The sequence below is a fragment of the Ixodes scapularis genome, unplaced genomic scaffold (assembly GCF_016920785.2).
Source record: "Ixodes scapularis isolate PalLabHiFi unplaced genomic scaffold, ASM1692078v2 PGA_scaffold5__190_contigs__length_132052651, whole genome shotgun sequence".
Taxonomy (NCBI): domain Eukaryota; kingdom Metazoa; phylum Arthropoda; class Arachnida; order Ixodida; family Ixodidae; genus Ixodes; species Ixodes scapularis.
In genome coordinates this window covers 28,620,637-28,644,945 of record NW_024609880.1, presented here as the reverse complement: position 1 = coordinate 28,644,945, position 24,309 = coordinate 28,620,637, and the positions used below count along the sequence as shown (strand labels likewise).

The 24,309-nt window shown below is 46.2% G+C and overlaps 1 protein-coding gene across 1 annotated transcript in view; it reads left to right on the top strand.

The window, feature by feature from the left end:
• Positions 1–24,309, top strand: part of LOC120841076 — a 110,687-nt gene that overhangs the window by 70,997 nt on the left and 15,381 nt on the right. The gene's annotated exons all lie outside the window — the stretch shown is intronic.

Below are 24,309 nucleotides of genomic sequence, written 5' to 3'. Positions count from 1 at the left end.
AGCTTCATGAATTTATTTTTCCATGGCCCAGGTTAGCGGCCTCTAAGCTTTGTTCACTTGATTTTTACCGTGACAAGTCTTGCACAGAATGCAGCTCGTACAAATTCAGTATAGTTTCATTACGGGAAAGGGCAATTCAGGCTAAGCCACCAAATATCAGAAACACCTAAGCACAGTGAGATATTACCTAGGGAATTTTAATGTGCTTAATGTCAGTGTTGCATCCGTAATATGAATTGAAGTAATCTCTGTCTTTTCAGTAAATTTTACATGATCTAGTTCCGTAAGCATCTATATGTTTGCACCATGTTAGGATTACATTTTCATGTGTTAATAATTTTGAATAATTTTAAGCGTTCACACTTTTTATTTCAAAAATGAATATACAATCTGTGGTCTGACCATAACATAATGGTTCTCAGCACTTCAGTGCAGTCTGGAGGCAAGTTGGGTCACCAGATAGAAAACTTTGTTGTAAAAGCACCGTCTAAGACCAATGACTGACTACAATCTGAGGATGACGACCATCCCGTGGTAATTCTCAGCACTTCAGTGCCGTCTGGAGGCAAGTTGGGTCACCAGATAGAAAACTTTGTTGTAAAAGTACCGTCTAAGACCAATGACTGACTACAATCTGAGGATGACGACCATCCCGTGGTAATTCTCAGCACTTCAGTGCCATCTGGAGGCAAGTTGGGTCACCAGATAGAAAACTTTGTTGTAAAAGTACCGTCTAAGACCAATGACTGACTACAATCTGAGGATGACGACCATCCCGTGGTAATTCTCAGCACTTCAGTGCCGTCTGGAGGCAAGTTGGGTCACCAGATAGAAAACTTTGTTGTAAAAGTACCGTCTAAGACCAATGACTGACTACAATCTGAGGATGACGACCATCCCGTGGTAATTCTCAGCACTTCAGTGCCGCGTGGAGGCAAGTTGGGTCACCAGATAGAAAACTTTGTTGTAAAAGTACCGTCTAAGACCAATGACTGACTACAATCTGAGGATGACGACCATCCCGTGGTAATTCTCAGCACTTCAGTGCCGCGTGGAGGCAAGTTGGATCACCAGATAGAAAACTTTGTTGTAAAAGTACCGTCTAAGACCAATGACTGACTACAATCTGAGGATGACGACCATCCCGTGGTAATTCTCAGCACTTCAGTGCCGTCTGGAGGCAAGTTGGGTCACCAGATAGAAAACTTTGTTGTAAAAGTACCGTCTAAGACCAATGACTGACTACAATCTGAGGATGACGACCATCCCGTGGTAATTCTCAGCACTTCAGTGCCGCGTGGAGGCAAGTTGGGTCACCAGATAGAAAACTTTGTTGTAAAAGTACCGTCTAAGACCAATGACTGACTACAATCTGAGGATGACGACCATCCCGTGGTAATTCTCAGCACTTCAGTGCCGCGTGGAGGCAAGTTGGGTCACCAGATAGAAAACTTTGTTGTAAAAGTACCGTCTAAGACAAATGACTGACTACAATCTGAGGATGACGACCATCCCGTGGTAATTCTCAGCACTTCAGTGCCGCGTGGAGGCAAGTTGGGTCACCAGATAGAAAACTTTGTTGTAAAAGTACCGTCTAAGACCAATGACTGACTACAATCTGAGGATGACGACCATCCCGTGGTAATTCTCAGCACTTCAGTGCCGCGTGGAGGCAAGTTGGGTCACCAGATAGAAAACTTTGTTGTAAAAGTACCGTCTAAGACCAATGACTGACTACAATCTGAGGATGACGACCATCCCGTGGTAATTCTCAGCACTTCAGTGCCGCGTGGAGGCAAGTTGGGTCACCAGATAGAAAACTTTGTTGTAAAAGTACCGTCTAAGACAAATGACTGACTACAATCTGAGGATGACGACCATCCCGTGGTAATTCTCAGCACTTCAGTGCCGCGTGGAGGCAAGTTGGGTCACCAGATAGAAAACTTTGTTGTAAAAGTACCGTCTAAGACCAATGACTGACTACAATCTGAGGATGACGACCATCCCGTGGTAATTCTCAGCACTTCAGTGCCGCGTGGAGGCAAGTTGGGTCACCAGATAGAAAACTTTGTTGTAAAAGTACCGTCTAAGACCAATGACTGACTACAATCTGAGGATGACGACCATCCCGTGGTAATTCTCAGCACTTCAGTGCCGCGTGGAGGCAAGTTGGGTCACCAGATAGAAAACTTTGTTGTAAAAGTACCGTCTAAGACCAATGACTGACTACAATCTGAGGATGACGACCATCCCGTGGTAATTCTCAGCACTTCAGTGCCGCGTGGAGGCAAGTTGGGTCACCAGATAGAAAACTTTGTTGTAAAAGCACCGTCTAAGACCAATGACTGACTACAATCTGAGGATGACAACCATCCCGTGGTAATTCTCAGCACTTCAGTGCCGCGTGGAGGCAAGTTGGGTCACCAGATAGAAAACTTTGTTGTAAAAGTACCGCCTAAGACCAATGACTGACTACAATCTGAGGATGACGACCATCCCGTGGTAATTCTCAGCACTTCAGTGCCGTCTGGAGGCAAGTTGGGTCACCAGATAGAAAACTTTGTTGTAAAAGTACCGTCTAAGACCAATGACTGACTACAATCTGAGGATGACGACCATCCCGTGGTAATTCTCAGCACTTCAGTGCCGCGTGGAGGCAAGTTGGGTCACCAGATAGAAAACTTTGTTGTAAAAGCACCGTCTAAAACCAATGACTGACTACAATCTGAGGATGACGACCATCCCGTGGTAATTCTCAGCACTTCAGTGCCGTCTGGAGGCAAGTTGGGTCACCAGATAGAAAACTTTGTTGTAAAAGCACCGTCTAAGACCAATGACTGACTACAATCTGAGGATGACGACCATCCCATGGTAATTCTCAGCACTTCAGTGCCGTCTGGAGGCAAGTTGGGTCACCAGATAGAAAACTTTGTTGTAAAAGCACCGTCTAAGACCAATGACTGACTACAATCTGAGGATGACGACCATCCCGTGGTAATTCTCAGCACTTCAGTGCCACGTGGAGGCAAGTTGGGTCACCAGATAGAAAACTTTGTTGTAAAAGCACCATCTAAGACCAATGACTGACTACAATCTGAGGATGACGACCATCCCGTGGTAATTCTCAGCACTTCAGTGCCATCTGGAGGCAAGTTGGGTCACCAGATAGAAAACTTTGTTGTAAAAGCACCGTCTAAGACTAATGACTGACTACAATCTGAGGATGACGACCATCCCGTGGTAATTCTCAGCACTTCAGTGCCGCGTGGAGGCAAGTTGGGTCACCAGATAGAAAACTTTGTTGTAAAAGTACCGTCTAAGACCAATGACTGACTACAATCTGAGGATGACGACCATCCCGTGGTAATTCTCAGCACTTCAGTGCCGCGTGGAGGCAAGTTGGGTCACCAGATAGAAAACTTTGTTGTAAAAGCACCGTCTAAGACCAATGACTGACTACAATCTGAGGATGACGACCATCCCGTGGTAATTCTCAGCACTTCAGTGCCGTCTGGAGGCAAGTTGGGTCACCAGATAGAAAACTTTGTTGTAAAAGTACCGTCTAAGACCAATGACTGACTACAATCTGAGGATGACGACCATCCCGTGGTAATTCTCAGCACTTCAGTGCCGTCTGGAGGCAAGTTGGGTCACCAGATAGAAAACTTTGTTGTAAAAGCACCGTCTAAGACCAATGACTGACTACAATCTGAGGATGACGACCATCCCGTGGTAATTCTCAGCACTTCAGTGCCGTCTGGAGGCAAGTTGGGTCACCAGATAGAAAACTTTGTTGTAAAAGTACCGTCTAAGACCCATGACTGACTACAATCTGAGGATGACGACCATCCCGTGGTAATTCTCAGCACTTCAGTGCCGCGTGGAGGCAAGTTGGGTCACCAGATAGAAAACTTTGTTGTAAAAGCACCGTCTAAGACCAATGACTGACTACAATCTGAGGATGACGACCATCCCGTGGTAATTCTCAGCACTTCAGTGCCGTCTGGAGGCAAGTTGGGTCACCAGATAGAAAACTTTGTTGTAAAAGCACCGTCTAAGACCAATGACCGACTACAATCTGAGGATGACGACCATCCCGTGGTAATTCTCAGCACTTCAGTGCCGCGTGGAGGCAAGTTGGGTCACCACATAGAAAACTTTGTTGTAAAAGCACCGTCTAAGACCAATGACTGACTACAATCTGAGGATGACGACCATCCCGTGGTAATTCTCAGCACTTCAGTGCCGTCTGGAGGCAAGTTGGGTCACCAGATAGAAAACTTTGTTGTAAAAGCACCGTCTAAGACCAATGACTGACTACAATCTGAGGATGACGACCATCCCGTGGTAATTCTCAGCACTTCAGTGCCGTCTGGAGCAAGTTGGGTCACCAGATAGAAAACTTTGTTGTAAAAGCACCGTCTAAGACCAATGACTGACTACAATCTGAGGATGACGACCATCCCGTGGTAATTCTCAGCACTTCAGTGCCGCGTGGAGGCAAGTTGGGTCACCAGATAGAAAACTTTGTTGTAAAAGTACCGTCTAAGACCAATGACTGACTACAATCTGAGGATGACGACCATCCCGTGGTAATTCTCAGCACTTCAGTGCCGCGTGGAGGCAAGTTGGGTCACCAGATAGAAAGCTTTGTTGTAAAAGTACCGTCTAAGACCAATGACTGACTACAATCTGAGGATGACGACCATCCCGTGGTAATTCTCAGCACTTCAGTGCCACGTGGAGGCAAGTTGGGTCACCAGATAGAAAACTTTGTTGTAAAAGTACCGTCTAAGACCAATGACTGACTACAATCTGAGGATGACGACCATCCCGTGGTAATTCTCAGCACTTCAGTGCCGCGTGGAGGCAAGTTGGGTCACCAGATAGAAAACTTTGTTGTAAAAGTACCGTCTAAGACCAATGACTGACTACAATCTGAGGATGACGACCATCCCGTGGTAATTCTCAGCACTTCAGTGCCGCGTGGAGGCAAGTTGGGTCACCAGATAGAAAACTTTGTTGTAAAAGCACCGTCTAAGACCAATGACTGACTACAATCTGAGGATGACGACCATCCCGTGGTAATTCTCAGCACTTCAGTGCCGTCTGGAGGCAAGTTGGGTCACCAGATAGAAAACTTTGTTGTAAAAGTACCGTCTAAGACCAATGACTGACTACAATCTGAGGATGACGACCATCTCGTGGTAATTCTCAGCACTTCAGTGCCACGTGGAGGCAAGTTGGGTCACCAGATAGAAAACTTTGTTGTAAAAGTACCGTCTAAGACCAATGACTGACTACAATCTGAGGATGACGACCATCCCGTGGTAATTCTCAGCGCTTCAGTGCCGTCTGGAGGTAATTTGGGTCACTAGATAGAAAGCTTTGTTGTAAAAGTACCGTCTAAGACCAATGACTGACTACAATCTGAGGATGACGACCATCCCGTGGTAATTCTCAGCACTTCAGTGCCGTCTGGAGGCAAGTTGGGTCACCAGATAGAAAACTTTGTTGTAAAAGTACCGTCTAAGACCAGTGACTGACTACAATCGGAGCATGACAATCATCCCGTGGTAGTTCTCAGCACTTCAGTGCCATCTGGAGGCAAGTTGGGTCACAAAATAGAAAACTTTGTTGTAGTAGCACCATCTAAGACCAATGATTGACTGCAAGCTGAGGATAACGACCATCCAGTGGTAGTTTTTATCACTTCAGTGCTGTCTGGAGGGACGTTGGGTCACCAGATAGAAATCTTTGTCGCAACAGCATTGTCAAAGACCAATGATTGACTATGATTTGGGGACGACGATGATCACGTGATAGTCCTCAGCATTTCGGTGCCCTCTGGACGTCACCAATGCCCTGCGGATATGTCTCAGCACCTTCCAAAACGAGGCTACGAGAATGGTTCAAGCATGTCCAGCCTCTAGAGGCACTTAACACGACTATACTGATCTTTTCTCTCACTGTGGCAGTTGCAACTATCTATAGGGAAGAGGTTACAGGTTCCGAAAATCACTGGCCTAAAACAAAAACCTGGCTCATTGAAAGAAAACACCATTCAGAAATGGCAAAGCACAATCTAGCATCCATGCTCTCTGGAAGGAGCAGTAAATCTGTCAATAATAAACTGAAGAAAAAAAGAGGAAAAATCTTAAATATAAGGGTGATTAAGAATGATTCATGCCTGTAGATTTTATTTAGATAAAAATGTTTCAAAACCCAGGCCTGCCATGAATTATGACATGCAAAAAGTCTTGGCTGATTTGCAAATTATCATATCGTTTACTGCCACTCGTCTATCCAGCAGAATGAGCTCACAAGCACGCTCATTGTCGTCATCAGTCGTCGACATGCACGGGCATAAGCTCCGTTATGGTTGACACTTGTGGATCCTTCATATAACTTCTGTACCCGTTCAAACACACTTCTTTGCAACAAAACATTTCCATGATATACTGTGCTCAAAGTTTTTGATAGATATTGGCACCAGACACCCCTTCAGACCACAGAAACAATGACTCCTCCACTTGTAGATAGACACATAGATATTTATTTCGGCTCAGGAGAGCCGCGCACAAATTACAGACGGGGCAGCCATTCTTTCTTGCACCACTGCCACAACTACCACACAGTCACAACTGCCTGCACAGCAGTGACCGTAGAGACAGCAACCTTGTATAAAAAGGGCTGACAAAACAGAGTGACCAACTCTAGGTTCAAGATAACAGAAGTGCTAATAATTTTTTAATCAGTATCGTATAACATTAATCCTTTTTAGCGCCTATATTCTGGCTCCGACCATACATATTTCTCGATTTCTTTATTTCATGAGCCAATTTTGGTAACTTAATACATTAAGAATTTATACCAAGGCATCCTTGTATGGTGAAATCCACTACATATGCAATGTATATCTTTCTATAGATTCAAACTTATCTACTTCGATTTTATTATGATCATAAACGTCAAAATAAAATGGGTTGTTTAACCTTCAGAGAGTGTTGAGTCACTCAGCTATGAAATTAGATGGTTTCTGTCACCGCTGTAGAGGGCAAACCTTCCATATGCAGCACGACAGCTAACTTGGGGTTTTTACATGCAACTTTCAAACCTAACCTTCCGATCTTCTGTGTACTAGATGAGTGATTATCGTTCTGCTAGCCCGTGGGCCACAGGTTGCCGACCCCTTACCCAGTAAATTATTTTCCCAAATATATAATTAAGATGCCCAAATCACCCTTCATGAACATTTTGTGTTTTTGCTAATTATGCAAATCACTTCCGTAAGCAATTTGACGATCAAAAGTTTGAATAAGCAAGGCATGACTCTTGGGCTACTGCCGAGCTATTAGCCAAGAATAATTTAAGCACAAATATCTATTGAAATGCGAACTGCAGCCAAAATACTAAAATACAGTACTCTGGCTGTCTGTCTGAAAAACTTTATTACAGGTATATGAGGGAGGTAGTTTGAGGTGGCCCGGGGCGGGCCACCTCTCACAAACACTAGGTCGGCTCCTTAGGTTAGGTAATCATGTCCTTCAATATATTCCATTTCATTATAAATATTAAATCGAATTTTTATCTCTGGGGCATGCTTTGTTGCAATGCGCAAGTGTTGTGTGGTGAAGTAGGTATCATGAAAACACCCTATACTCGGCGACAACTTTTCTTGGCAATGCAGTGAAGAGGAGGAGAGCCCGCGCACAGCTTTATTCAGCGCTCAAAATGGGAGAGGGAACGCGTGCCTGTACCCTCCACTGCATTGCCAAAAAAAAGTTGTGGGCCAGTGTAGGGTGTTTTCATCATGCCTACTTCACCACACAACACTTGTGCATTGCAACAAAGCACATTCCACCGGTGAAAATTATATTTAATTTTAATAATGAAATGGAATATATTGAAGGACCTGATTACCTAACGATTGTTAGCTTCTACGGTACTGAACAGCATGTGGTAACATGTGTACCGAGAGGTCCATGGCATATATGCTGTGGCACAGTACACTGACCGACGGGTGAATATGATCCTAATTCTAGGTACACATATGAATGCTGAATTCATTATTGTGCCATTCAAGACGGTATCCTACATTAGCATATTCTCCACACTCGTCACTTTTACTAGAGGCTTGTAGGTATGAGTAAAATACTGTGACTACTGGTTTGGTTTCTGCCACACTGAACTTTGTATACGCAGTTTGGCACTCATGCCATCACCTATTGATAACAATATGTCTCATGTGCTTCTAAGCTCAGTACGAACCCAATTTCCCCTTTCCCAGCTTTCGCATATTCCCTAGTTCCAATAAACTAATGGATTCCTCTAACAGTTGCTGACTACTCTGTTGAAAATACAAAGAAAACACCTATGGTATTTCTAACATTATTTTTACTATATGGTTAGGGAATTATTAACAGTTACAGGAAGAGGCCGAGACAAACAACTGATAGCCTAGAGACAAGCAAAACACCAGCAATAGGTGAAACACCAAGAAAAACCGAAGTAAGCACTTACAATGTTGACAATCTAGTGCTCCATCCCAGTTGCTTCTTGTTTTTCTTTAAAGTTCCTATCTCCAGTGAAAAACTTCTCAATATGCAAAGTAAGTAGTTGCTTATGGCAGCAGTTTAGGTAGAAGCGGGTGGGTGCCAAGTTTTGAAAAGTGGCTCTAGACAAGTATGTGATTCAGATTTACGAAACTCCATGTAATCAAAGGAACACGGATCCAGAAGAAAAAACCAGAGAACGGAGGAGACACTGACCAATGATTACTAGAAGATATTGATAGGAGTAGACGCCTTCATAAAGAGAATTGTCGACTTCATCCAGACTGATATGTTTTGTGCTGCTCTGCTTGTCTGTGGGGTACTGCACCAACAAACAATTTTCATCTTGCTTGAAATGCATCAAAAATTACTTTACTACAACCAAGTTCAAACTTTTGCGCATCTCATCGTTAGACGGCATTGTAGGCCATAGTAACTTCAACCTCATACAGGTTGTTACAGAGGGGCTGTTGGTAACCACCATCAAGAACACCCTAGAACTGAGGTAAAACAATCTGTGCGCATGTATGTTTATGCGAGTGTAGGGGGAGGCGGCACTTTTAGACTGCCTAGGGTGGCAAAGTGTTAAGTCCACCACTTCCTTTTTGCAAATATGAGACTAGCCCAACTTGGACTTCTGGTTTATCAATTACAAAATGAGATTAGGGACAGTAACACCAGTGCAAATGATGTACCAGACCACTCGCACAAATGAATTGTAGGAGAATACAACTGCAGAAGCTGCCCCAGTATACATGAGTACAGTAAAATGTAATACTTATAAAAAAGCTAGTTGTGAAATTAATAAAAACTAAAGGTAAAAATGATTCTCTACAATACAGAGCATCCACTTGTTGACCAGAAAACTTGTCAAAGGATGGTGTTGCTCATGATGCCCATCCAGCATTTTGAAGACATGCCTAGGAGCACTTAGGCTTTTTGTAAACACACAGTTGACGAGAATGGTCTTAGTGTTGCTCTTATCAGAGCCTGCAAGGCGACTGTTCGGTTGGCATAACTAGGAAAACACACCAATGCCTTACAGCTTTAGATCCACAGGAAGTACTGCTTCGATCAGTTCAAGCACCATGTTATGCAGAATTGCTGTTGCCACAATGCCGCAAAGTGCAGTGTCCAGTTGCCAGGCTGAACTTGAAATCAGGGAAACAGCCATTTCTGTACATCCTACTGCCCTTCCATAAGGTGGATATGCCTATGCATACACACAGCCTCTGGTGTAGCAGGAATTATATTCGGGGGGGGGGGGGGGCTTTCTTTCATATTTGCGTATAGTAGTTAATGTACTCTACGACTGACGGATACAGGCACAGCCGTCCCAAACCTTCGGGTGGTAGTCCTTCAATGTTTGTCTTGCTTTACTAACAAAAAAAAGAAAAAGTGATGATTTCAGGGAGGGGGTTTGGGGGGGGGCAGGTTTGACCTTTCAAACTACCCCCCTGCTTGTGCCACTGCACACAGTATTTTAAGCATACAAAATGGGAGCACATAGTTGAACAAAACTTTAATGCATGTGATAGTGACAGCATGCAGCTGTTCAAGGGGGGTCTTAACCACCAACATTAAGATGCAAACATGAGTCCTGTCTTTCCTCTCTAAGGCAATCGTCTCTGGTGCTGCAACTAGTGTCATGATGTCGTGTAAGCAACTGAAGCCTTCATCTTATAGGAAAAGACCAAACCTGATCCCTTTCAACATCTGCCTTAAAAGCCCATTTGTTAAAAACCATGCTCCTATCCAGTGATTTGGATACTGTACCAGAATTCTTCCGATCAACAGCTGGTGGACCAACTTTTTATGCACAGTGCGCCTACCGCAACTGAGATCGACATGTTCTACCGTTGGTGACAGCATAGAAAGGGGTGTGCAGTCACCACAGAAATGACACCTTTAATTGGCTTGATTGTGTCAAACCCTTTGGTAATGGAACTACGTATATTTTGTTTTAGTGAAGGGGAAAGAATGTATAACTACCAATACACCAAAATGATACTACTGGTAGATAGATCCCTTGATGATCGTACAAACTGTCAATTTTTGAACACGCAAATGTCACCCAGTACCTGTTTTTTTTTCTTTAATTTTCTGCTGATAGAGAACCAGAAGCTCGTTCGCGAGTGATAATAGGCAGATCTGGAGTTCATACCAATAGACGGCGGCAGGCTTCAAAGTACGAAAACTCCCACAAGTACATCACATCATGCCGATGAGAACGGTCGTCTCCTCGCATCACCGGCCCCAGCCTGCCCCAATACAGCGCTGAACGAATCTCGCATTGTAGTCGTTACGGTTTGTCGTCGCCAAATTATTCCTAAAAAGCGCGATCACCAGAAAAGTTACGGTTATGGATCGATACAGTGTTCAGAAGCCAAGATTCTACTCGCGAGACAAGGAAAATTCACTGAAGATTGTCTCAAAACTCAGAAAACGAAAAAAATTGAATTTTTGCTATTTTATTATTTAAAAGCGCCGCAATCTCATGCAACCGGCGGAGGTGTCGACAATCAGCTGATCGCCGAGAGCATGTACTGCCACTATTCAACGCGCTGATCGGATTGAAGGATATGCGTTGCAAGCAGAAATAAACAAAGTGGTAAATAACAATACGTTACAGTTATGCGAAAATCAGAAAGTACATACGAATAAGCTCGTTGACAGAATCAATAGAGTTGGTCGTGGACAGAATAACCAACGCGAAGACAGACATGAGCCCCACAGCTCCGTACGTATCTCGGTTAAGGCTAACACGCACTGAAAGTGGAGAGCCAACTTGAAAACAGGGGTCGATAAACACTTCACGCGACGATATTTTGCATCCTCGTCACAATCGAAGGTCATTCTGTCGAAACTCTCACGCTGTTGTAGCCTAAAACACTTTGTACAACCAATTTCGTCCACCGCGTCGACCGCCAGTAACCAGCAGCCATGTTTTAAATCCAGGATTAAGAAACAACCAAAAACCAACGTTACTAAAACACTCAGTTGGGAAACTCCCATAGAGACAAGACAGCTTTGAAAAAGTGGCCCTGATCTGTCTCCGAGCACCGAGCTAATAACGAACACAACGCCACCATTTCTCCAGCAGCGGCCACTCGAGGAAGTGCACGTGACATCCATTTTGGCTTTAAGAACAGATACAGCGGTAGAGGTTACAGGGGTGCCACCCCCGTCGCCCCGACGGACGCGCCGCGTTCAACTACCGAAGTCAAAACGCACCTAGCGCGGGACGCGCTACCTCAAAGGCCGGCTGAGGCATGGTTGAATAAAAACAATATTAATTGTGCCGCAAAACCCTGCAAACTAAAGATTTTAAAAACATAACGCGCCCCCCTTTTTGTACTAAACTCCAATAAATTTCATACAAAAAAAAAAGTCTTTTTTTATTTGTTTTTACGCAAAAACAGGCTTTCAAAAAGCTCAAGCTGACCACAGTACCGACAAATGATAAAGAGTGGCGCTGTTGTCGCATTTAGCTCGGTCTCGGTGGACGCCAGCGACCCAGGTTCCGACGGCGAGTTTCCCAACTGAGTGTTTTAGTAACGTTGCCAAAAACTAAGCGCCCAATGTTGAGCGCTTAAGTTAAGCGTAGTTTAGTGCTAGGTTTAGCGATAAGCGAGTTTGGTGCAACCGAACGAAACCAAAACCTAGTTTAACTTCCCGGCTAAGCTCCGCTTTGCGCTAAGCGGCGTTGGTGCAACCGGCCCTCAGAGTTTACCAGCGTGCTGCCTTATCTTGTGTAGGTGTCTGCGCTAATTATTGTTCTAATTATCGGAACCAATTTGCAAGAAACACTCAAATCGGTTCATTTTGTCATTTTACTAAATTTTTAGAATCTATTAAAAAAAACATGGAATTTTTATATTTTAAATTTGTCCATTTTAAGGTCAATGATATGTACTAACAGAATCTGCTAAGACATGTTGCGTTATTTTTATGTCTTTGATGCTCTAAAACGAGAAAGGAAGCAAAATGGATGCTATCAGAGTGTCGTAAATAAGAGATCAAATCGCGCCAGAATATTAAGGCCTGACCCGACCCGGCTCAATTATGCCATGGCCCGAACTCGGCCCGAGCCCGACTATGGTTCGTGGACACCGGCCCGAACCCGACCCGACCGATAAGTATTCCGGCCGGAACCCCAACCGAGCCCGAACCGAGCCCGAGACGAAACCACCTTTTTTAACAGAGCGTGTTTTAGTCCTGGCTGCTCCCAGCATTTTTTGAAAACGATGTACTCTCGCGTTTAAATGAAACGCGAACAGTGACGAAACTCTCATCGCAGCACCGGCGCAGAGTCGAGGCTTGGGTTGAGTTGGGAGAGGTTCAAACAGGACTGAGGGTGGTGTACATAATTCCTCGCAGCGCCCTAACTCTCCAGCCCGCAATTTTTCGTGCTTTTGTTTTTCACTTTTTAGAGATCTTTAGAAAACGCAGGATTCGCATATCATTCAAACCCAATACTACCTCGTTCTTGGGTGCGAAAGTGATCGTCATTAAAAAAATTACGAGAAACAAAAGCAAGGAAAGCGCTTGTTGGAGAACGAACCCGTTGCATTTTTGTTGCGAATCTGACGCGGAACAAAAAGGAAGCAATATAGTAAGTTTACTGCAAGTTAATCGTGGTATACGCTCCGTGCGGGAACTATAGCGGGCGCTTTGAAAAACGCGCGCAGCGCCGCTAGCGGAGAAGCTGGCGTTCGACAGTGATGCGCGTTCAGCAGCCTGCGGCGCCTTTTCGCATGCGAAGCTGTGGCGGCGGAAGCGCGCACGGACGAAACTTTTGCTTTTTGAGCCGATACGTTGAGGATAACGTTGCATGGGTGCTGGGGCAGAAGGGCATTTAGCTGTTTTCCACTTTTTATATATTAAGTTTGAGTCGTTATTAGGGGTAATTTCTCTAGTTGCGGCCGAAAAATGAGTTGGAGCAATTTTCCGAAAAGCAAGACGGCCGCCACCATACTTGCTCTGAGTCGGAAATTTATTTCGCTCGTCGCTGTAAACGTAGGACTGCTGGAACGATGATATTTGCAGGCGAGTGAGATGTTCATTAAGTTTGTGCACGAAGTGTGTCAAGTTTCATTAAGACAGCAGGTGTGAAACTTATGTTTCTAACGAATAAAGAAATAAAGCTGTACGGGATAACCAATATTAGACCCAAAATGTTGTGTTATAGCGGGCTGTGCAAAGTGCAGATTTGAGCACACAGGTGTTGGACTTGACAGTAACATGACACAGCACTTGTTATACCAAAAAGAGGAGGCATAGGGAAACCAGGTGGAAATTTGTTTTGGGTGGCGTAACTCAATGGGAACGGCTTTTGACCATGAAATGGTTGTCAAGAGAATACCACTGGTTGTGGGAGGTGGAGACTTTACAGGTAGGAAGGGACTAGTGGGACTGTACTTCCAATTGAAACAACTTTACGAAAGGTCGTTCCAAATCCGAGAAAACAAAGTTGTCGGCCAACACGCGGTTTGGCCGTCAAGGGCTTTTGCGGTCAGCTGTTGTGTAATAACCTGTTGTGCGAGGTGCTGATTTTCGGCACACAGGTACTTTGACATGACCGTAACTTGACACAATACTTTGTATACCAAAAAGAGTTGGCATAGCGAAACCAGGCAGAAATTTAGTATGGGCGGCGCAACTAAATGGGAACTGGTTTTGACCGTCAAAGGCTGTCAAGATAATACCACTCATCGTCGGAGGTGCACACTTTACAGGTAGGAAGGGGCCAGTGGACGGTACTTCCGGTTCGAACCACTTTGCGATAGGTGGCTCTAAAACCGAGAAGAAAAAAAATGTTTTCTACAGAACTCGGGGTGTCAGCGTTTCCAGATCCAAAAGGAGGCTGATCAAGAAAGAAAGCACACCACATAAACTTCCATACTAAAACTTCGATTTTCCAGTGATTCCGAGTTTTCACCGTTCGAATCTTTCTTCATGAAGTACAGATTGCGTGCCGTACTTGTCTGGAAATATCATCGACACGTACGATGGGGACGAAACTTTTTTGGAGGGCATTCCTCCAACGAAATTGGCACTGCATACCCGCGAGTGTGGAATGGCATTTCAGTTCGTCCCGTCGGCGCTAACACATGTAGGCGTTACTGGTACAAAAACAAACGCAGAGCGCAAAGCGGAAGTGTAGAATATGTCAGGCGTGCCGACACAGTGGCAGACATGGTCGGGAGACCAAATTTCTCGCGCCGTACGGCATGGCTCCATCGTTGTCGCTGTCCCACAAAACATCGGCGAAATGAAAAACTGTGAAACTTTGTCTCCACGAGATACGACGCATAACTATTGAAGCACTTAATAATGCAGACCAGGCAGCACTTCATGCCGTGAACCCAGCGCAACCGCACCGCTCCGACTTCAATGCGTACCAATGTGCGCGGCGTGGTTTCGAGTTCGTTTTCTCTGGAGTTCTCGCTGCCTACCTTCGGTACCGGCCGCGCGGCGGTGCGCCAGTCGCGTCGCACGGAGTGTATAGAAGAGTACTGGCAATCACGCCGCCGAAGGCGGTCCCGTAATTTAGTCCTCGGCGGAGACACAAAGCATATTCTACGCAGGTACATTCTTAGCCGCGATATAGAGGGAAACCTTCTCACGCTCGACAACCTTTTTTGCGTGCACTGGCTTGCACACCTGCCTGCTAGTTAGGAGACCTGGGCCGGCTTGCTAGAAGAAGTGTCTCAGTTGAGACTGCTCAAAGAAAGCGCTGCCAAGGCTCGGGCGCGCGACCGTCTGAGACTCGGCTTAAGCTCGAGCGCTAGCCTTGACAGCGCTTTCTTTGAGCAGTCTCAACTGAGACTCTGCTTCGAACAAGCCGGCCCTGTAGTTTGAATCCCAGAGCCGAAAAACTGACAATGATTTTCTACATCTTCGTAAAGATTATTTCATTTGATCAGTACTGTTCAGTCATCTACATATTTTCAATCCACAGCAAACCTAATTTCCATCCGATTAAAATCATACACCATCTTAGTAAAAGCGGAAGCCATATTTTATTTGCTCTATCTGTACTGATCATGTGAATATCAGAGAGGCACAATTTACGACACTTCAACCACCTATTCAAGTAAATGATGCAACACTGTAGTTTATTTTACGTGTAAGCGAATTTTAATAAAAGAGAGATTTGTAAATATAGAAGCGTTTGGTTGGTATCTTTTGGCAATTCTTGCGAAAAGAAAACTAGAACAGGAGTTATGCTGAATAAAAAACAAAAATCACCTCGCGACAAGCAATCGCCTACCAAGCGTAATTTATCGCAGTGGATAAAACTTGATATAGAGGTCTATTGTAGCATTTACGCGCCATCAGTTTCAACCTGTGTCGGCATTTTCTCTGCAATCTCTTTCCTCTGCTTTTTAAATGTTTAATCTAAAATCAATTTTTTAGATTTTGCAAACTCCGGATGTCGGGACCCGAGACCTTAGTCTTGGCTCGACCAGATCTCGACGCAAATCGAAACATATAAGCCTGAACCCGGCCCGAGCCCGAACTGGACGTTTATATATTGACCAATGCACGGCCCGATAGTCGGGTTGGGTTAGGGTTTTCGGGCTTGCCCGAGCACGCGCAGATCTTTGCAGTAAATACCCACTGTTGACAAGTTCCTCATTTCTACAGAGCGTAAAATTGCTCGGGGATAGACAGAAAGAAACAAACTGACAATACGGCGGCAGACGGCGTTTTAAAATAAGAAATACAGTGTCAAAAAAAAAAAAAATCACATTTTTTTTACTAAAAAAATAAACTAGGCATTGCCGAACGCTCACTCTCCGCCCAAATGTAACCCTAGAGGTCACAACCAGATGGCAAATGTCAGCCCGATCCGATAACTTAATCAAAAGTTACAAGTGGTTTTCTGAAAATTTCATTGGGAAAATGGCGGCCGACGTAGGTTTCGAATACATGGGGCTCTATGGCACCAGAAACCGAAAACGGGCAAAAATGGACTCCATTTTCCCATAGAAATTTTCAGAAAATCACTTATAACTTTTGAATAAGCTATAGGATCGGGCTGAAACTTTGGCATCTGGTCGTGACCTCTAGTGCTACCTTTGGGCAGAGAATGAGTGTTCGGCGATGCCTAGTTTATTTTTGCGGTAAAAAGAACCCTTTAAATTTCTTGTGACACCCTGTATATTTCTGTTCATGTACTACAGTTGTAGAAAATGCTCATGAGCCGGAGCGATTGAGAGGCGCTATCATATCGCACTATTCGCAGGGTTTGTTTTCAACATCCGGCCTTGTAGCGTTCTACTGTATCCCTGTGTACGCCACAGAAGAAAAGTGTTGTGGCTTGCTACGACTCCAAACACAAATAGACCGATCTCACAGCCAGTCTCATAACGAATTCGGTGCCGCCATGCATCGTGGTAACTGCAGTCCTTCTGCACGAGGAATAACCCCACTCAGCGTCTGCGCGAGCAGAGCATGAAGCGGCAGGAGCTGTCTCGCGAGCTCGCGCCTGCCTCCTATATGAGCTTCAGTTATAGAGGCGTTACGCCTGCGTGGAATGTTCACTGATGTCGGTCTATGCGAGCAAAAACTGAGAGAACAAAAGACTAGAAAGCGCGGGAATGTCAGAACACCCAGCTCTTGTTGGATTGATTAGTAGGTAGATACATAGCCTCCTACACACTGACGAAGCCTGGCTGATCGCCACATGAAGCGGCCGCCGAAATTGATAAGGTGCAGCGGCAGACGACGGATGAGAAGAGAGCCACGTGTCGGGCGCCCCTCTGCGGCGAGACGCCGAAACACACCTCTCCCGCGGGCGATGGAACGTCCTCTGGTGCTCCTCGCGTTCCTCCCGCTACCGCTTCTGTTTCGGGCCCTCGCCGCTGCAAAAGCTGTCCGCTAACCTCCAGTTCCCCGGGAAGTGCTCTGTGCTACCAGATCCTCGCGCCCCAAATCTGCGACCGAGCACTCTATGGCTCCGTCGTGGAACTGCCCTGCTTTGTGAGTATAGACCCGTTGCTCTCGGGCAGAGGGAACGAGCGCGTCCGCAAGACGCGACCATGTTATGCTGGTAGCACTAGAGCACTATATAGCTCCTTCGGAGCAGAGTAGCGCAATCTAGAACGCCGTCTCTCGGCGACTAGCGGCGAACGCCCGGAGGTTCCAACTGCGGTCAGAAATGCATGGAGAACGTGAGAAAATCGTTGTTTCTTCAGTTTTGTGGGGATGTGCGGAATGGAAATCATTTTTGACATAATAATGAAACATTTTAGAATAATATGCGATAAGTTTTGTGCCATACAAGGACGTAACTTTTTTTAAAAAAATTGCCTGAGCGGCATCATGCAGCAGACGACACGGCGACGTCACATCATTCACGTGACCCGCTCCGGCCAACCCGAAAAGCCCATCTCCGCTGCGAGCAAAAATCGTCTGCTTCAAACGCCATTGCCTTGGAAATTGCCTTCTCAAAATTTGCACACTGATCCGATATTATTAAAACTTTGATAAAGTGTTTAGGGCTTTACTAACTTCACGACAGGCTAGTTTTGAAAAATGTGAACTCGCCGTTAGTTGTTTAATCAGCCGTGTTATGTCGATCTCCATGTATTCTCCCATAGGGCGGGCTGCCTCCTGGAACCCTGAGTACCACGTGACTCGCGCCGAGCCGCTCTGTCGGCCATGTTGTCGGCAAAACACGGGGTTCAAAGGATTGCGCTACTCTGCTCCGTAGGAGCTATATAGTGCTCTAGGTAGCACCATCCAGGCGGCGCTGTAGCGTTCGATTTTGCACCTGCTACGTTCGAATGCAAGAATCTGTCAGCCTCTGTGGACGCGCAATAATAAAACATATGAAAATAAAAATAAAATAAAAAAAGAATTCTGCAACTCGCGGTCTCAGCGTTCTCAGCTTTATTATTTTATTGCTCTCTTTCATAGCTTCCGTGAGCCCGTATGTTTCACTTTACTTGATAGCGAAGCCGAAGCTGTACTTCCTAAAGCATGTTCCCCTGAACGATGCTCGCACTGCACGAGCGCGGGTGCTTGGCAGGGACACTGAAAGCTCGGAGCTCGCTCTTGTAGCGTCTGCTAGGCTGGCACTTGTAATGGAACGGAGTATAAAAAATTGTAGTGGGGAAGCGTATTGACGCATGTTCGAAACGCGAGCCAAAAATTCTATTTTGTTCACCCGGAGCGCTGCTGAAAACTTGAGAGCTACGGGCCTCTAGAGGAGGCTATGTTAGATGTAAAGCTAGCTGCCGTTGTCTCCACTGCACTTGTCGAATGCGTTCAAATGCGAAGGCAAACGCCAGACGCCGGCGTTCCGCGTTCTAACGCGCTCAATCAGTGCAGTGAAGACGAAGGCAGGTAGCTTTAGGTCTACCCACTAATCATTGCAACCAGAGCTCGGCGCTCTGAAGTCCCCGCACGCTCTTTTCTCCTCTTCATCAATATCTTCTCGAATTGGACTCGTGACCCGAGGAGTAACGGCCCCGTGCCGGGGATATCCGACACCACCCGAGGGCACCTGCTGCGTTGCATAGACATCTCAGCTCCCCCCGCGGGAGTCTCGTCGTAGAGCAGAGGAGTACGCGACAAGCAGGACGCAAAATTTTCCCGCAGCTTAATTTTTAACTAGTAAATATCAGTAAATATCAATCCTTTGTTTTTTTTTATATTTACAAAAGCATCAGTCTTTATAAAGAAAACACCGGAGTTTGCAGGCCTCTGCTAGGAAATAAAGCCGCCGTAACGGTGGGCTGCAAAACTCCAAGATAAAAAAAAAATTTAATAAAAAAAAAAATACTTTTTGTATTTTTAACACGATAACAGACATAAAATGTCAAAGCCGTTTACAACTCCCTGTAACGCCGAATTAGAGCGCAGCTCTTGAGGAGGAGGAGGGAAGGGTACTGGGGGGTCAAGTGACCTTGGGTGGGGGTCACGTGACGATGCCGATGACGTCATCAGTAACGATGACGATACGGATACCGATGACGTCATCAGTGACGTCACTGATGACGTCATCAGTGATGATGACAACGACGATGCGGATGCCGGTGACGTCATCAGTGACGTCCCTGATGACGTCATCAGCGACGATGACGATGACGATGCGGATGCCGGTGACATCATCAGTGATGATGACGATGACGATGCTGATGCCGGTGACGTCATCAGTGATGATGACGATGACGATGCGGATGCCGGTGACGTCATCAGTGATGATGACGATGACGATGCGGATACCGGTGACGTCATCAGTGACGTCACTGATGACGTCATCAGTGATGATGACAATGACGATGCGGATGCCGGTGACGTCATCAGTGATGATGACGATGACGATGCGGATGCCGGTGACATCATCAGTGATGATGACGATGACAATGCGGATGCCGGTGACGTCATCAGTGATGATGACGATGACGATGCGGATGCCGGTGACGTCATCAGTGACGTCACCGACGATGTCATAGGGGGTCACGTGACTTTGGGTGTCACGTGACTTTGGGTGTCACGTGACCTTGGGGGTCACGTGACCCTGGGTGTCACGTGACCTTGCGGTGACCTTGGGAAGTCACGTGACCTTGGGGTCACGTGACCTTTGGGGTCACGTGAGCATTGGGGAGGGGTCACGTGACCTTGGGGAGACCTTGGGGGTCAAGTGACCTTGGGATGACGTTGGTTACGCCAACGGCGACGGCGACGGCGACGCCGCTCAAGCCGGGAACGGGCCCCTAAGAGCTGCGCTCTAAAACGAACACTTTAGCTGCTTTTTAGAGCGCAGCTCTTAGGGGCCCGTTTCCGGCTTGAGCGGCGTCGCCGTCGCCGTCGCCGTCGCCGTCGGCGTCGCCGTCGCCGTCGGCGTAACCGCGCGGTGCATCATGGGAAATGTCCCATAATGCACCGCGCGAGCCCCCCCACCGGGGTCACGTGACCTCGTGGGGGGTCACGTGACCCCCCCCCCCCGAGGTCACGTGACTCCCCTGAGGTCACGTGACCCCCTCCTCAAGGTCACGTGACCCCCTCCTCGAGGTCACGTGACCCCCCGAGGTCACGTGACCCCCCGCCGATGTCGCGTGACCCCCCGATGACGTCATCGTCACTGATGACGTCACCGGCATCCACATCGTCATCGTCATCATCACTGATGACGTCACCAGCATCCACATCGTCATCGTCATCATCACTGATGACGTCACCGGCATCCACATCGTCATCGTCATCATCACTGATGACGTCACCGGCCTCCGCATCGTCATCGTCATCATTACTGATGACGTCACCGGCATCCACATCGTCATCGTCATCATCACTGATGACGTCACCGGCATCCCCATCGTCATCGTCATCATCACTGATGACGTCACCGGCATCCACATCGTCATCGTCATCATCACTGATGACGTCACCGGCATCCACATCGTCATCATCACTGATGACGTCACCGGCATCCGCATCGTCATCGTCATCATCACTGATGACGTCACCGGCATCGCCATCGTCATCGTCATCATCACTGATGTCACCGGCATCCACATCGTCATCGTCATCATCACTGATGACGTCACCGGCATCCACATTGTCATCGTCATCATCACTGATGACGTCACTGGCATCCACATCATCATCGTCATCATCACTGACGACGTCACCGGCATCCGCATCGTCATCGTCATCATCACTGATGACGTCATCAGTGACGTCACTGATGTCGTCACCGGCATCCGCATCGTCATCGTCATCATCACTGATGACGTCATCAGCGACGTCACTGATGACGTCACCGACATTCGCATCGTCATCGTCATCATCACTGGTGAAGCCATCAGTGACGTCACTAATGACGTCATCGGTACCCGCATCGTCATCGTCACGGATGACGTCATCAGTAACGTCAGTGATGACATCATCGGCATTGGGGGTCACGTGACCCCCAAGGTCACGTGACCCCCCCCTGGTTAGTTTACCCCCCCCCCGTGCCCTTCCCTCCTCCTCCTCAAGAGCTGCGCTCTAATTCGGCGTTACAGGGAGTTGTAAGCGGCTTTCATTTTTTTTTCTCGGTGATCATCCGGCAGAATCATCGTGATCGTAGTCCGTGAGTGCCGCATGCGTCTATTCACCATTCGCCCTTAAAGGGGCGGTGCAAGAATATTTATTATTTGTGTAAATACCGCTTAAAAATTAATCCCTGATATTTATATCCTAGTTCTTCTTCCTACGCAAAGGTAGCCGCAGAAACAATTAAAACAAAACATTCCGGGGACACCTTAGCACTCCTTATAAGTTGTAAACGCGAAAGCATGAATGTCGTTCTTCCCCTTTCTTAGTTCGTCTGTGGTGTACTGGCGTGGACACCCACGTTATACTACTGCCGAGGTTATACTACTGCCGAGCGCACGCTCTCATGAAGTAGCCGCCAATGGCTACCTAGGAGCCGTTTTGTTCAGCCAATGGAAGAATGTGCACTTCTTTCGCGTTTCTTTCGTGGTTACAGATGCCGCCGGCTCCGCTCCTGGGGATAGCTAATCCTTTCGCATTAAAAACAAGCAGCGTTCACCCCTCAACTCACAGCCAGAACAAGCGGTCACGTGATCTGAAGCCGATTATATTCCGCAAATGTTCATCATAGCCACGCGTGGGAATTGTCAATGCAAAGAACTCTTGCCAAGTTACAGACAATGTTAGGGTTCATGTATTGTCGTCATTGCGGCGATTGGACAGGAGCCACTACCCAAATGTTTGTCGAGCCCAAACAGAATATTCACGGAATGCTCGGGCTCAATCTATCATCTGCATTTCAATATCGACCCTCGGGGTACTATGCCAACAGTGGTACCTCTGAGCTACGTTATCACGTTTTGAGAGGGAGACATTGAAAGAAAATGTTCGCTTTTATACTTACAATTACACCGCAAAATAGAAATTTATTTTTCAGGGGCGTTGCGTGCGAGTATACTTGGGTCCCACTAGAGATCGTAAGGTCATGTAAAGTGAAAACATACCAGCTGAATATCGTTGCGACGTCCCTTTAGCTGACAGTGCGGTATGAGCTACACTCGTACAGCACTGTCAGCCTTCTCTTTCTGATCACCTAGTCCGCTTGCTTTGTGTGGGTATTAGCGGGAGCGTGATCACGTGGCGATGTACAGAAATATCAAAAATCACGTAGGTTCTTCCAGACCATCAGCTTAAAAGTGAACGCTCTTTACGTTCCGCTAGCTGTACACTGAAACAAACATTTTTGTGTTTTAAGACCCGTCCCAATGGCGGCTTCATCGCCAAGCGTAGGCGCCGCGGGTTCGGCCCAGTCAAATAACGGTACCGCCCTGCAAAGGTCTAAGATGAACTTGTGGAAAGCGGAGGGTCCCTTTCCTTACATGGTGTGCCCGAAGACGCTACTCGCCGGCTATTGAAGACAGGCCCTGCGAAGCATGCGGCATGATAGCGCTTCTCGATTGCTTCGGCTTCGGCACACTATTTTCAACAAAAAGACATTATGAATTTCGACCTTAGAACCATCGTCCGGCACTGTGCTGTCACTTTGTTTATTTGTAACCATTCCCGTGATTTTTTTTTTTACAATAAGTAAGAATAGTGTGTTTGTCAGCTATGGGTATGTATACGTCCGATTGACGCACAGCGGTAGCCTGAATTTGGCCAGATTTCCGGCGTTATAATGTCAAAGACACACAAATAATGCAACAATTTGTTTGTAGATTTTGTTAGTACATACCATTAAGGTTAATTTTGAAGAGAAAAAAATCAAAGCTGGTCTTTTTAAATTAACCTTTAAAATAGTCAGTAGCTAGTCAAATCGTCCCATGAGTTTCTCCGTAAATTTGTCCTACTAGCCAGACAACAATATCAAGCGAAAATATGAAAAAAATGTAGGGAAATACTCTGCTAATGTTTGAAAAGTCCTCTCATTTATAAATACGAAGAAAAACATTATCAATATTTAAGCACTATCGTGCAAAAGGTCCATGTTTGCATTTTCTGTTTTTTGCTCAAGCTAACGACGTTGTAACTTTGTGGTAAATACTTTGAGTTCATCTTCCCTACGCGTAATTCGTCAGTAAACATTTCTAGACCCGTAGGAACAGCAGTTGTCTTGGGGGAGGTGCGCAAAATGCCAACAACACAAAATCCGCACAGAGCACTTCGGACTGAGGGCCTGCTAAGATTTATTTGGGCCTAAACAAGATTTTTCTTTTGCAAAACAAAAGTTTGTTTTGTTGGGCACTGAGTCGACAAATGATTTCTTTTTCGTCAAAACTCAAAGTGATCACCGGACATGATGGGCCGAACTCATCTGAAAACACACTTTTGTTAGTCGTAAAATGATCGTCTTCGAAATTACCAAACGCTTGGAACAAATTTCTCCAAACCAGTCGCGGTTTTGGTAGGTTTTGGTAGAAATTTATCCAAACCAGCCGCATTTTTTATTTTACAGAGCCACACCGCATATGCTCACAACCATATATAATAATAGCCACAATAACCGCATATGTCTACAACAGTAGTAAAGCGGAGAGTTGAACTTGGTGCCGCTGCGCTTATGAGTCTCGCACAGCCCCCGCTAGATGGCAGCAGCACAAGTGACGTCGCATTAGTGCGCCTAGATTACTGTGTTTCCAACTGCTCGATCGGGTCACGTATCGCATTTGCGATACGAGCTGCGAGGAGACAAAAAGCTTTGATCGCCTGCAAGCATCTCCGCTTCTTCACCCGCTTTCTTCCTAGCACCGCGGCAACT